Genomic DNA, 16,379 nt, shown 5'->3' on the forward strand with positions numbered 1-16,379 from the left:
AAATCTATTTTATAACAAAAATCTCTTTCGTCAAGAGATGTCCTTTTAATCATATTCTAAATTGTTTATTTCTTCTCACGGGGAAATAATACGATTTTCGTGCCTCTCGTGCGGACTCAATCCCTAGTAGTGGGATATCTCTTTCTCAATTTGATTCCTTCCTTTATCAAAGTTTCCTCCAAAATCTTTCTAAAAAAAGGTCCCATTCTGCCCTATAGAGAGAGCATTTGGTATTATCGAGTGGTTCAGACAAAAATCAAGGACCGCATCACTCTAGCACCAGTTAGAAGCAAGAATTGAGAAATGGACTCTCAGAGGTTTGCCAGAGAAGGAGTTCAGGACAACCAGAATGAGATTGATCCTGCTATATATCGGTTGTTCAAAAAGATGATGGTTGAGATATTATTCGAGCAGGCTAAAGCTAGTTTTGGAAAAGCTCCCACCAAGGAAGAGGCACCTGTCACCTTCCCAATGAGCAAGCACAATGATGGCAGTGCAGGAAGTTCTAAAACCAGCAGGGGAAGCTACAGAGGCAACCCGGGCAATCAAAACAGCAATTTGGAGTCATCTAGAAACCAGAAGGGAAAGTTCAGCAGAAACCAAGATGAACCGCTTCAATCCAGTCCTCTGCAGAAGGAGAAGAATCAGGGAGAGCCAAAACGCAAAGATTGGAGCAGTAACCGAGATTTCACTCCCTTGGATGAGCCGCTGGATAAAGTTCTCGAATACATGTTGACCAAGAGATTGGTCAGGCGCCCGAAAGCCACGAGTCCTTCCACTATCTTGGGAAAATACAAGAACCAATTCTGCAAATTCCATCGGACAAGAGGACATGACACTGATCATTGCTTTGTCTTCAAAAAAATTATTCAAGACTGCATTGATAGGAATCTTTTCGTTAAAGACGAAGAAGAAAAGTGCCCGATCCCCCTAACCAAGCATGCTCAGTCTAGCTCTCAAGAAAGGGACAGCTCTCGACAAAAATCAGGCAAGCCAAAGGAGACAAAGCATGATGGCTGGAGTTATGATCGCGAGTTTTCCCCTTTATGTCAGCCAGTCGAGGAAGTTCTCGAATACCTGCTCACGGAAGATATGATTAAACTTCCCAGGAGAGTTGATCCTTCGGTCACCATGGGAAAATGGAAAGAGTGTTTCTGTAAATTTCATCAAGTAAGGGGGCACGATGCAGAGCATTGCTTCGTCCTCAAAAACATCATACAAGATTTCATCGACAAAGAAATTTTGGTACCAGAGGAAGGAGGGGAGCAACCTGCAGTTCCAACCTAGACTCTTCCGGATCAACCGAAGAATTGATAAAGCTAAAGTTTCCCGCTTTCGTCTCTTTTTGTTAGTCATCTTGTAGGGGCAAGTCAGCTCAGCCTTCTAGGGATCTTTTCCTTTTAAAGTTCCTGTAAATATTTAGTTTTTGTCATCAAACCTTTGATTATCAATGAAATGTCAAGTTTTCTTTGTATCTTTGATATTTAAATACTTCCTTCTTTTGCCATACTGGGGCATTTAATATCCCGTTCTTTTCAGAATACAGGACAATCCTGACATCATTCATGAGAGAAATGATATTACCTATGAGGTTTTTTTCAAAAATCATGAAATTTTGAAAGTCTTCATAACCAAAGAGTTCAAATATTCTTTGGTCCAACCTTCTTCAAAAATCAAACCTTGTGTTGATGGGTTGTGAACCATTATCAACCCTCGTGTTGATCATGTTTTAAAAAAAAATGGGTTTCGAACCATTATCAACCCTCGTGTTGATCATATTTTCCAAAAATAGGTTTTCGAACCATCATCAACCCTCGTGTTGACCTTATTTTTCCAAAAAAATTAGTTTCGAAATACTATATTCAAAGATCAATCCTTGTGTTGATTTTGTCTTCCAAGATTTGGTTTTAAATAATTATATTCAAAGATAAACCCTTGTGTTGGTCTTATCTTCTAAAATTAGCTTCAAAACGTTATATTCAAAAGATCAACCCTGGTGTTCGTCTTATCCTCTAAAATTGGTTTCAAAAATATTATATTCAAAAGATCAACCCTTGTGTCGATCTTATTATCAGTTTCAAACTGTTATTTTCAGAAATGAGATCTATTGTTGATATTCTTTTTCAAAAATTAGATTTTCAAACCATTGCCTTCAAAAATTGACCCTCATGATGATCTCTCATGTTTGATTTGAAGGATCAGTCCTCGCACTGATCATTCTTCTTGCGGTAGATTTTTCTTCCCAAAAATGATTTTTCACTTATCTTTAAATGAACATTTTCCTCTCAAGATCCCATGTGCAGGCAGGATCAGACAAACTCTTTTTCTAAAAAAAATCTTAGCAATTTTTCAGTTAATCTTGTTGTCTTTATTAATTGCATTCATTTCATTTTTTCAATTTTTTGTCAATATATTATTCTTATCAATTTTTGTAAACTTTTATCAATTTTCATCAAAATTCATTAAATTTTATCAATTTTATTCTTCCTTTTAAACCCCTTCACGTTAAGGGATAAACCTGATGCCTCTTTTCAATGAGGTATTCTTTTTTATTCTTTGCCCATTCAGGTTAAGGGATAAACCTGACCCTCATTGTCCGAGGTGTTCCCATTCAGGATAAGAGATAATCCTGAGACCTCACGTGGGGGCAACAATGCTACCTATGAGAATTCTTTCTGCAAATACAAGTTTTATCGATCTTTATTGATTTCTAAATTTATATCAATTTCTTCTTAAATTCTATTCTTTTTCCCATTCAGGACAAGGGATGATCCAGAAACCCCTTGTAGGAGCAATAACGCTGCCTATGAGGATTCTTTTGTAAATACCAGTTTTGTCAACCTTTATTGATTCTATAAATTTATTTCAATTTCTCTTCATTTATTTTTCTTAAATTCTATTCTTCTTCCCATTCAGGATAAGGGAAAATCCTGAGACCTCTCGTAGGAGCGCTAATGCTACGTATGAGAATTCTTTTGTAAACACAAGTTTTATCAATCTTTATTGATTTCCTAAATTTAAATTTCCTTAAATTCTATTCCTTTCCCATTCAGGATAAGGGACATTCCTGATACCCCTCATAGGAGCACCGACGCTACCCGTGAGAATTCCTTTTCAAAATAAAATTTCAAATAAATACCTTTTCTTTTTCATTTCTATAAATTTTATTCTTTTTTTTCTCTCAGGTTAAGGGATAAACCTGAATTATTCTTCGTAAATCCCTCAATTCACATCAAATTTTATTTTATACTCTTTCAGGATAAGGAAAAATCCTGAAGATGTCATAAATAGATTCGGATCTTAGGCCATCTTGGGTCAAGGGTCTAGAATAAATCTCCCATCCTTTTCATTGTCGGAATCTATTCATACATTTTGTCAATCCTTCTAAAATCCGACTCTTGGGTAGGAATTATTTGCTTCCCATCTGAGTTCCGACTCAGGTTTTTGTTTTTCATTTTTATTTTTAAGATCCGAGTTCCGACTCGGGTTTTTTCTTTTTATATATCGTTTGAAGTTTTGAGTTCCGACTCGGACTTCCTATCGGATTCAATGCTCGTGTTGGAACCGATCGTGCCCTTGAAGATTCGAGTTTTTCAAAACTCGGGTTCTTCCATTTTTAACATTATTTTAAAGATCCGGGTTCCGACTCGGGTTTTTCCTCTTTATATATCGTTTGAAGTTTCGAGTTCCGACTCGGACTTCCTATCAGATTCAACGCTCATGTTGGAACCGATTGTGCCCTTGAAGATTCGAGTTTTTCAAAACTCGGGTTCTTCCATTTTTATCATTATTTTTAAGATCCGGGTTCCGACTCGAGCTTTTCCTTTTTATATATCGTTTGAAGTTTCGAGTTTCGACTCGGACTTCCTATCGGATTCAACGCTCGTGTTGGAACCGGTCGTGCCCTTGACGATTCGAGTTTTTCAAAACTAGGGTTCTTCCATTTTATCATTATTTTAAAGATCGGAGTTCCGACTCGGGTTTTTCCTTTTTATAAAAACGTCGGAAGTTTCGAGTTCCGACTCAGACTTCCTATCGGATTCAACATTCGTGTTGGAACCGATCGTTCCGTTGAAGATTCGAGTTTTCAAACTCGGGTTTTCCTTTTTATTATTTTTAAGATCCGGGTTCCGACTCGGGTTTTTCCCTTTTATATATCGTCTGAAGTTCCGAGTTTCGACTCGGACTTCCTATCGGATTCAACGCTCGTGTTGAAACCGATTGTGCCCTTGAAGATCCGAGTTTGTCAAAACTCGGGTTCTCCATTCTTATCATTGTTTTAAAGATCCGAGTTCCGACTCGGGTTTTTCCCTTTTATATATCGTCTGAAGTTTCGAGTTCCGACTCGGACTTCCTATCGGATTAAATGCTCGCGTTCGAACCGATCGTGCCCTTGAAGATCCGAGTTTTTCAAAACTCAGGTTCTCCATTCTTATCATTGTTTTAAAAGATCTGGGTTCTAACTCGGGTTTTTCCCTTTTATATATCGTCTGAAGTTCCGAGTTCTGACTCGGACTTCCTATCGGATTCAACGCTCGTGTTGGAACCGATCGTGCCCTTGAAGATTCGAGTTTTTTAAAACTCAGGTTCTTCCATTTTATCATTGTTTTAAAAGATCCGGGTTCCGACTCGGGTTTTTCCTTTTTATATAACGTCTGAAGTTCCGAGTTCCGACTCGAACATCCTATCAGATTCAATGCTCGTGTTGGAACCGATTGTGCCCTTGAAGATTCGAGTTTTTCAAAACTCGGGTTCTTCCATTTTATCATTATTTTAAAGATCCAGGTTCCGACTCAGGTTTTTCCTTTTTATATAACGTCTGAAGTTTCGAGCTCCGTCTCGGACTTCCTATCGGATTCAACGCTCGTGTTGGAACCGATCGTGCCCTTGAAGATCTGAGTTTGTCAAAACTCGGGTTCTCCATTCTTATCATTGTTTTAAAGATCTGGGTTTCGACTCAGGTTTTTCCCTTTTATATATCGTCTGAAGTTCTAAGTTCCGACTCGGACTTCCTATCAGATTCAACGCTCGTGTTGGAACCGATCGTGCCCTTAAAGATTTGAGTTTTTCAAAACTCAGGTTCTTCCATTTTAACATTGTTTTAAAAGATCCAGGTTCCAACTCGGGTTTTTCCTTTTTATATAACGGCTGAAGTTCCGAGTTCCAACTCAGACTTCCTATCGGATTCAACGCTCGTGTTGGAATCGATCGTGCCCTTGAAGATTCAAGTTTTTCCAAACTCGGGTTCTTCCATTTTATCATTATTTTAAAAATACGGGTTCCGACTTTGGTTTTTCCTTTTTATATAACGTCTGAAGTTCCGAGTTCCGACTCGGACTTCCTATCGGATTCAACGCTCGTGTTGGAACCGATCGTACCCTTGAAGATCCGAGTTTGTCAAAACTCGACTTCTCCATTCTTATCATTGTTTTAAAGATCCGGGTTCCGACTCGGGTTTTTCCCTTTTATATATCGTCTGAGGTTCCGAGTTCCGACTCAGACTTCCTATCGGATTCAACGCTCGTGTTGGAACCGATCGTGCCCTTGAAGATCCGAGTTTGTCAAAACTCGGGTTCTCCATTCTTATCATTGTTTTAAAGATCCGGGTTTCGACTCGGGTTTTTCCTTTTTATATGTCGTTTGAAGTTTCGAGTTCCGACTCGGACTTCCTATCGAGTTCAACGCTCGTGTTGGAATCGATCGTGCCCTTAAAGATTCAAGTTTTTCAAAACTCGGGTTCTTCCATTTTATCATTATTTTAAAGATCCGGGTTCCGACTCGGGTTTTTCCTTTTTATATAATGTCTGAAGTTCCGAGTTCCGACTCGGACTTCCTATCGGATTCAACGCTCGTGTTGGAATCGATCGTGCCCTTGAAGATTCGAGTTTTTCAAAACTCGGGTTCTTCCATTTTATCATTGTTTTAAATATCCGGGTTTCGACTTGGGTTTTTCCCTTTTATATATCATCTGAAGTTCCGAGTTCTTACTCGGACTTCCTATCGGATTCAACGCTCGTGTTGGAACCGATCATGCCCTTGAAGATCCGAGTTTGTCCAAACTCGGGTTCTCCATTCTTATCATTGTTTTAAAAGATCCGGGTTCCGACTCGGGTTTTTCCTTTTTATATATCGTTTGAAGTTTCGATTTCCGGCTCGGACTTCCTACCGGATTCAACTCTCGTGTTGGAATCGATCGTACCCTTAAAGATTTGAGTTTTTCAAAACTCGGGTTTTTCATTTTCATTACTATTTTTTTTGAAGATCTGGGTTCCGACTAGGATTTTCACCCCCTTTTAGGTTAAGGGATAAAACCTGAATCATTTTTTTCTAAATTCTCATCAAATGTCTATTCTATTTCCCCTTCAGGATAAGGGATAATCCTGAAACACTGGCAATCATTCTTATTCAATTCTCAAGTATCTTAGAATGTCGGTCTCCTGTGCAAATCTTTGTTGAAAAATCCAATGCTCGTGCTGGTTTGCATTTTCGAAAACCCAGTACTCGTACTGGGGTGCATTTTTCAAAAACCCAGTGTTCGTGCTGGGGTGCATTTTTTGAAAACCCAGTACTCATGCTGGTGTGCATTTTCGAAAACCCAGCGCTCATACTGGAGCATTTTTCGAAATCCAGTGCTGGTACATCTAGCGCTCGTGCTAGTGTTTGGCTGACTGATCAAGTTAGCTCTCCCGGTTCAGTCTTTGTACTAACCAAACATCATCATTCAAGCTCTAAATTCTCAATTTCAACCTTCGGGTTATCATTTTGTCAAAAATTCAAATCTTTTTCTCTTGTGAAGGACCCTCTTCAGGGAGAGTTCGAGGGAGCTCGTTCCTTTCGCATGCAACCATCTTTCGTTCGCAAGAACCCTATTCCAGGGAGAGTTTGAAGGGACTCATTTTCTTCGCGAACAGTTTGCAAAACAACAACCAACTTTACACGAAAGAACCCTTTTTCCAGGAAGAGCTTTGACGGAAGCTCGTTTCTATTGTGGCCCTTGTTTTTATCACCTTTGGCCAACCCCTTCACAGAGGACCCTCTTCTAGAGAGAGTGTGATGGACTCGTTCCCTCTGTGATACTTTCTCAACTTTGTTTTTCGGCCGCCTTTACATAAGAGAAGCCTAGAGATAGGAAGTTTTTGACGAAAACTTAATTTCTCTTCGAAAGTTCCGTTTTGTAAACACCTCCTCTTTGGGGAAGAGAGGAGTATTTCCAACTTCCCATTCAGGTAAGGGCTTAATCATGAGTCTCTTTTTTTGGGGAAAAAGAGAGGAGAATTTTGTCACAGACGTCTCGATTCGATATCGAGCAATTACTCTCATCAAGGATTTCAAGAATATTTTGCCAATTTGCTATCAAAACCATTGTTGATCTCAAAGTTTTCATCATATAAAGAATTACTTCAAAACTACCTTTAGTATTATTTCCAAAAGAGCAAGACTTTTGCGAAATAAGAACTGAATTCAAGCTTCTCTGTTGGTCAACCAAGAAGATGAGGAAAAATCTTCGATATGACAAGGTAGAGGAAAATTTCAATGACGTTGAAAAGCCATAAGTGAATCGATATTGATCATAGCTATGACACATTCTTAAAGATCGTTCTTTTGGCAGTAAGACAGTGGAAATATCCTGGGCAGTAAAAAAAAAAAGGGACCTACCCAATCCATATCTCCTCAGTCATTTGAGCTGCAATCAAATATCCGCAAAAGGAATCTCTCAATTGTTGTCAAGATGAAGACGAATTATGCGAGCTAGATCTCCGGGGCCAAAGAAGATTTGAAACATCTCCAAGATGACGAAGTTTGTGACGGATCCTTCCAGAGAAAGTTTGGATCACTGTCGAGATGAAGTCGGATGCAATGGACCTACCGACAAACCCTAAAAGATATTTGATTTCTGCTATCATCTAAAGACCTTCTATAACCAATGATATCAAGCCTAATCCCTAAGAAAGCAAAGATGGATCGGAACATCTCCAAGATGAAGGAGTTTGTGACGTACCCTTCCCCAAAAAAGAGAGAAAAGTCAGGACATCTCCAAAGTGAAGAACGATGTAAAAAGCCCAAGAAAGCTCCATGACTCAAAAGAGTGCAAAAAGATCATCATGGGAAATACCCAGGATATCAAACTGCCCAAAATTGCCAGGAATCATCTTTACCTGTGTGAAATTCTTTTATCAATGCCTTTTCACTCAATTGCTTTTATGAAGCTGAGAATGTTTCCTCTCTTTTCATATCAAGGAAATTGATGTCTTCCTTAAAGAAGCTCAACAGTAACAAAATTGAGTTTGATTCTTGATTCTACAGAGTTAGCCCTTTTTGGAGCTAATACTCTAGGTAGAAAGAGGTGATATTTTCACATATATGCACAATTCAATCATTTTTTGAATCAACAACAATTTTGACATCTTATTGGCAATACTTTCTCATTATCCCAAAATGAAGTGTGAACTCGATGTTCGTTTTGACGTATCCTGACGTCATCCCTCCTTAGGACTGAAAAGTCCTTTCCTTCCGTCTGATCTGAGCGCTCTTAGATCTGCACACTTCTATGTGTTCCCCACTGTCCCACCACAGACAGTTCCCGTTCAGAATAAGGGTTAAACCTGAACTTTTTGCAAAAGGTCTGTTATTGTCAAAAGTTATTTTCAGTCTCAGCAATGAGACGCCCAAGAACAACCCCTTTTCAAGCTTTAGGGACCCCCATTTTCATCCTTTTGCAAACCCCTCTTAGACTTGTTGTGCCAAGTCTAGAGGTCCCATCATGGTTTTCCCCGCTCTTCGAGGATCCTGTATCCATTCAGGCTAAGGATTAAACCTGTTACCTCGCTCCTTGAGGTATAACCCAAAACCTTCTGCGAGAGGTCATCTGTTTTTTTTAGAAAGCTGATTTAGTCTCAGCAATGAGACGCCCCAGATCATCCCCTTTCCAAGCTTTAGGGAATCCCTTGTTTTTCTCTTCTCGCAAACCCCTTTTGGATTTGTTCATCCAAATTCCGAAGGTCCCATCATGGTTTCTTCATCCAAGGATTCCGTATGGTCGCCCCTTTCAGGTTAAGGGTTAAGCCTGAGCCTCGTTCCATGAGGTATCTTTTCGTTCAGGTTAGGGTTAAACCTGAGTCTCATTTCGACTAGATATCCTTTCTAGTCCCTCAACGGTTTCTTTATTTGATAACTTCGTGCGATTCCCCCCCACTCAGGTCAAGGATCAAACCTGAATCTTGCTTTGGCGATGCATTCGTTGTCCCATCACAGTTTCCCCGCTCTTCGAGGATCCTATATCCATTCAGGCTAAGGATTAAACCTGTTACCTCGCTCCTCGAGGTATAACCCAAAACCTTCCGCTAGAGGTCGTCTGTTTTTAGAAAGCTGATTTAGTCTCAGCAATGAGACGCCCTAGATCATCCCTTTTTCAAGCTTTAGGGAATCCCTTGTTTTTCTCTTCTCGCAAAACCCCATTTGGATTTGTTCGTCTAAATTCCGAAGGTCGCATTATGGTCTCTTTATCCGAGGATTCCGTATGGTCGTCCCTTTCAGGATAAGGGTTAAGTCTGAGCCTCGTTCTACGAGGTACCTTCCGTTCAGGTTTGGGTTAAACCTGAACCTCATTTTGTCGAGGTAATCCTCCCGTCCCATCATGGTTTTTCCCCACAAGGAAATCCATACTCTCTATACATCCATCCAGGAAAGGATCATGCTTGAATTTCATCTCACGGGGCATTTCTCTCAAAATGTCTCATCGAGGTCTGTTTATATTCCTTTCCCCATCCGAATCATCTTGATATATCTTCGTCCCATCCAGGTTAAGGGCTAAACCTGAGTCATTCCAAAAGGTTGATCTGGTCTCACCCACGAGACTTGATCAAAACTCTTATCTTTCACCATTTCTGGGATCTTTACCCAAAGTCCCATCACGATTTTCTCATTTCCATCTATTCGGTCATATCATTTTCGAGGACTTCGTCTCCCCAAGCCATTTAGGACAAGGCTTTAAGCCTGAAAAGCCATAATTCTTCCACACCCAGTTCAGATCTGCTGACTGGGGCATTTTCAAAATTTGGAGTGTTATCTTTGCCACTAAGCTCGGCTTCTTACTAGCTTAGTAGCAAAGAGGGGCATCTATGAACACCCCAAATTTTTTAAAATCTTTTAAATATTCCATTTTTTCCCCTGATTTCATTTTTTGGGTAATTGAGTCACTTTTAAATATAAATCCCATTTTATTTCTCAAGTTTTTTGAAATTAAATTCATTTTGTGTATCTGACTTAATTTTGGATCCGAATCTAGATAAAAGATCCAAATCTGAGCTTTGTTGTCCAATGTTTAAAAATTAAATTCTTGAAATTTCCAAACTAACTTTTTGAAAAGCTCAGACAGTTCGTCCGGTATCCGTTTGGATCCATCAAATTGTATTTCTCAAATTCGAGGTTTAAAATTCGAACATTTTCTCAAAACCTGGGTCCAAACACACTTTTTGAAGAATTTTTCCCGAAATAGCATTGAAAACCTTCTTTTGTAAATATTTCCCAAAAATACAAGAAAATTAGTTTAAATCCTCGTTTTCTCGTAAATGTTAAGGTTTTATTCCTAAAATACCAAAAAAAAAATGGAAAAATGTAAAAGAAAAGAAATATATATATCTAACAAAAATCGGTTTTTGAAAAAACCTCTTTTTGAAAATATCCCTTTTTAAGAAAAAAAAAACCTTTTTTTAGAAAAATCTGGTAAAGGAGCCCTCTTTTTAAAATTTGCGTGAAAAATCTGAAGGGCCCCGTAAATTTTTTTTTAGGGTTTTCTTGCAAAGGGTCGGAGGATGAACATTGTTTTTCCCTCCTCTCTCTCGGCCCTTCTGGAAGCTTCCAGCTTCCATGGCCTCCATCAACCCTCCGATCTCCTCCACCCTCCTCCTTCGTCCATCACCAACAACCTCGCATGCATCCATCTCCCGAGCTCCTCCACCCTACGATGACTGGCTTCCCACTCGGACCATCGATCGGCAACGAACTTTCGCTGGAAACCTCCATTTGCCCTTTAAGAAGGGGCTTTCATCAACCCTGGAGAGAAATCGATCGATCCATCCATCAATCTTCACGCAGGCAACCCTTCTTCAATATCCTTTTTTTTTATATCTATCATCGGTCGCCTCCGGAACACGATGAGCTATCTCTTCTGATCGGTTGGGGGAAGGTCAATCCAGCCCCAAATTTCAGAGAAAACAGCAGCATCTGATCGAATCAATCAAAGCCAAAACTCTATTACGGTGAGTTCCCCATCCCCGTTCATTTTTTTTTATTTTAGCTCCTTTCCCCTTTGATCTGGTTCCTCTCTAATGCACTATCGAGGGCATTGATTTACTCTTAGTAATCTCAATCCCTCTCCTGTGCAATAGTAAACAGGATTTCCTAATCCTAACATTTCTTATAAACTGTTATCTCCATTTTCATCGTTTTAAGTCCTGCAATTTACTTTTGCTCTGTTCATGACGTCAGATTCAATGACTTTTCTTTTCTTTTCTTTTTTTCTCTTACCCTGCTTATATGTTTTTAAGTTGTTCTGTAGTGTTCAGTCATATATCGCTTTTCTTTTCTGTTTACACCCCTTCCGATTCCTGTTGAACATCGTTTAACCCCCCCCCCCCCCCCCCTTTTTTTTTCTTTGTTTTTTTTTGTGTATTTTTGTCCTGAGTTGTGATTTGTTTCAACTCTTATATTTGCCATAAAGCATGTCTTCAGCCCTGATTATTTCGTTTCGATGGTTCAATGATTGAAATAGGAAATGTGGATGGTCTCCATTTCAGACTCAATGTGCATTTGGTTTTAACTTTGTTGATCTTTATTCCGTTAAACAACACTTATAGTATCCACATCTCATCAATATCCCCCTCAATTTTCCATCTGCTACAACGGAAGTAAAACACATGATTCAATATCATCAATCAGATCGGATTGATTTTATTATGTTTCTAGCATTCTCGTTTGTAGTTATGATATCATTTTGTTGTTATAGTTGGTTTGTTATTGTAAGGGTTTAATCCCAGGCATGTATAGTATGATTTTAATTAATTCCCCTTTTGATTGTCTAATAAGTTCATGATATATCTTGTTATTGACTAGCATCATCCAGGTTGCATGTCTGTTGCATTTACGCATGTTAGTTGTAGGTATCCATTTCATAATGTTTTATCTTGACCATTCACCATCTTATCGGTTGTTTTGATTCCATCACCTTTTAAGTTTACATCTTACAGTAGGTACCGACCCCTTTAGCATATTTCGGCTCCCTGCAAGTTCGGCTTACCCCATATTTCATTTTATGACATTGGACTACCTTATATCTTCATTCCAACAAGATTCTGGTACATGTTTTCATCGTCCCACCATGTGCATTATACCTTGTATATATTTCGCTGTAACAAGTCCGGCGCAAAATCGCTCTCAGTCTTTGTTATGCATCCTTGCGGTTCGCCACGGTCTGAGTTTGAAGGATTGACCCCACAACATTCAGAGTCATCAAATATGTCATCTACCATTGAGAATTTTGGATATCTTTCAGATCAGGGGAATGAGAGAGATGTAGTCTATTTCCTCTGTTTATTACATAGGCAAAATTTTGTTTCCAGCTAGAAGTAAGAGATCGTTTGATGTTGGTGAAGAAGATCCAGGTGCGGATCATAGTGTTGTCCATAAAGCCACGAACTCTCGTCAACTGTTATAATTAGATGCAAATTCGAATCATCGTTTGGCTCAGCATGGCTAGTGATATCACTATGGTGCCGCGGGCTGCTGAGGATTCCTGTGTGCTTATGATACAACAGTCTTACTATTGTTGAGGATCCTCATATATGTTTTATGGCCTGCACCTCCGACTTCACAGCCGACACATAGCACTCGTCACCATAAGTGTACCATCATCTCTTGAACTTTACTACAAAGCACTATGCTCACTTTCTCCACCAAATTTTTTTCTTTTCTCTTTTCTTTCTTTCTTCTTCTTTCTTTCCTGTTTCTTCCTTTCTTCTATTCTTTTCTCTAATATCTAACTGTGTGCATTTCCTCCAGTTTGACTTTTTATATAGTTGGACTGACAATGGCATCGAACTTTGATACACGGTTAAGGAAGCCAGTGAAGAGGTTTTAATATCTCAAACCCGTAAGTATCAACACTTTTGTTACATTTTTTTTTTATTACTGTCTATCAGCATGTTATAAATATGTAAAAAAAAAAATTGTTAGCATGCTATTAGACTCCATGGAATCACTTCTCTTTACTCAATGTGATTGTCAGAATTATTGGTTTAGTTCATTTTTTTTATCACATTATGCAAAATTTTGTTTAGACTGATAGCGTCTGCCGAAGGCACAATTCCTTTGTGCATTGTGTCATTAAGACCCATTTGGGCTTCAAGTTTGTCAAAAAAAAAGAGATGCTAAGGGACCTTTTTTTTTTCTGATAGACAGGGAGAATATCAGTGGGGAATGCTAAAAAAAAAAACTGGCAGAGTCTCATGTAAAGTCGCCATGCTCATTATTTCTTTTCTTTTTTTTTTCTCTGTTTCCCTTTTGAAGTACAAAGATCTTGGTCTTGTCTTTTGTTGGAACTCAACTTGCAACTTGTCTTAGGCTGGTTTCGAGGTTAGCTTTAAAAAACATCTGCACTTAATGATCCTGATAATTGCACTGCATGATTTCCGGGCAACTTGTCAGTTGTCTAAGAAGACCAGGTTCTTCAGCACTTTGATGACATTAGTTGAACTTTCTTCATGAAGTCATTCTCTTTAAATTTTAATAGGATACAGATCATTATGTGGTTAATCTTTTGGTGATTGTAACAGCTAAAGCATATTCACATTACAGATCAGACTTGATCTATAGTCGCCATCTTCATGAATTCTGAAGATAAATCTTGAAAGTGTCAAGGTCATGGTCCTCTAATCAATCTCACCATGGACTTTCAGTTTCTGTATGTCTTGATTAGTATCTGCCCATTCCTGTTATTCGTATGGACCCCTTTTTTATGAGACCTGTTCAGTAAGGGTCCATTTCATTAAGTAGATCACGTTGCCGGGCTATGCTGAGCCTGTCACAAAATAAAATTACAATCCAAGTTTCCCAACAAGCTTAGGGTGGTTTGATGCTACTGTAGCTTCTGCAGAAACTAGACAGGAGGAACCTACAAATCTTCAAGGCTACTCTGGGCTGTAGAGCACAAAGGTGAAACATCCTGTAATCAGGTCATGACATCAATGGCCAGCAAAAGGAATGGATTTCCTGATTATATTGATAGTACCCATTGTTTTACGCTGGGCCTCCTACCTATATGATTGCAGTTCCTGTACTATCATTTGCAGCACCCCGACATTCCATTTGTCACATGTATATTGCATTGTTGTCCGCCGTCTTGTGTTTATACCTGCCACAATATGTCAGTTTCTATACATTAATCTTCAATTCCATCATCTGTCATGATAGTCCATGCATATTAGTTATTTACTTGGCTGCAGCCCCACTTTGCTATTTATATATACACCATCACGCAGTACCATGCATTCCCATGACATCTTCATATACCTTTAGATAACTATACCCACATGCACATTTCTCATATAACATAACCATAGTATTTTGAATTTTAGTTGGCATCTCTCATCATTATTCATGTTCATGCAATTTTGCTTTATGGCTAACTCTACCTTTTGCAGGAAATGTATAGAAAACATTATTTCTTCTCTTAATTTAGAAATTGTGACTCAATATTGTAATAACTAGATTATAATGAAAAGTGTACATTTCCAGCTTTAGGTAAAATGAATGAGCGTTGTAAAAATCATGAATTGCTTGTTTTCATGCTTTTCGCCTTTATTTTTCAAAATCTCACAATGGTGAAACACGAATGGCACGTGCACCATTTCGTAAGAGGTAAATTAATCCTAAGTTGATGATTTACATCAATGGCCATAGTCAGGATGTAAACAAAACTTAGGATTTTTATCTTTTATAAAAAAACACTTGATCCACACTGGACCCTTTTCAAAATTCATCATTTTTCCGTAATTTTTTTTTTCTTTTATCAGAATTTAACTTAAAATTAACTCAAAATATATACCAATGGCCATAGTCAGGGCATATTGAGATTTAATTTTATTTTAAATTCTATAGAAGCACAAAAAATGTATTTTATTCTTCTTTTGAATTTAAATATAGATTATTATATAATACATTCAATGACCATAGTCAGGGATGTATTATATTTTCAATCTTATTTTAATTCATTTAAAGAATGAAATAAGGTTTGCAAAATCCAATCTCAAAATTCTTTAAATTCATTCATCATTTAGGATAGAACTGCATCATATTTTCGAAATTCTTTTTAAAATCCAAGTGATCTCAAATATCCTTCTTCAATCTCTATTTTTATTCATTCTTCTATCTTATTTCAAAGGTTTAGATTTCAATTTCAAAGTCCAATTTGACTTTCAGATTTCAAAAATTCAATTTTATTTTCAAAAATTCCGATTCAAATCAGATTTCAAAGTTCAAATTGACTTTGAAATTCCAAAACTCATCTTGTATTCAAAATTTCAATCAAGTTCAAAGTTCAATTTAAACTTTGAAATTTCTTATTCATCTTCTAGTTCCAAATTCAAAATTCAAAGTCTAAATTGATTTTGAAATTCATTCGTATATTCAAGATTCAAATTCTAAATTTCATTTTTCAAGTTCAATTCAAACTTGGAAGTTCTCGATTCATCTTTTGAATTTAACAACTCCAAATCCATTTTAGGATCCAGGATTCAACATTCATATCAGATCTCAGACTTTAGATCCAATTCCACTTTAGGATCCATAATCCAATTTCACTTTAGATCTCAGGCTTCAGATCCACCATCCATTTAGGATCCAGAACCCAATTCTACTTTGGATCTCAGACTTCAGATCCAATTCTATTTTAGGATCCAGAATCCGATTTCACTTTGGATCTCAGACTTCAGATCCAATTCCATTTTAGGATCCAAAATCCAATTCCACTTTGGATCTCAGACTCCAGATCCAATTCCATTTTAGGATCTAGAATCCAATTCTACTTTGGATCTCAGATTTCAGATCTAAATCCATCTTAAGATCTAGACTTTGGATTTAAATTCCAACTTTCAAATCCAATTCTATTTTTCAAATTCCAACTTTCAAATCCAAATCCACTTCATTTCCAGATTTCAAATCTAAATCCATTTTTCAGATCTCATCCGAATTTCCTAAATCCATTTCTATTTTTAGATACCATTTGATTTTCTCAGATCCATTCTAAGATTTGAATTCAATATCACTTCAAAATTTCATCTTTTTCTCCTAAATTCATGATTAAATTCAAAGTCCATTTCCGACTT

Source organism: Nuphar pumila, chromosome 9, assembly GCF_984573655.1.
Source record: "Nuphar pumila chromosome 9, dmNupPumi1.hap1.1, whole genome shotgun sequence".
Lineage (NCBI taxonomy): Eukaryota > Viridiplantae > Streptophyta > Magnoliopsida > Nymphaeales > Nymphaeaceae > Nuphar > Nuphar pumila.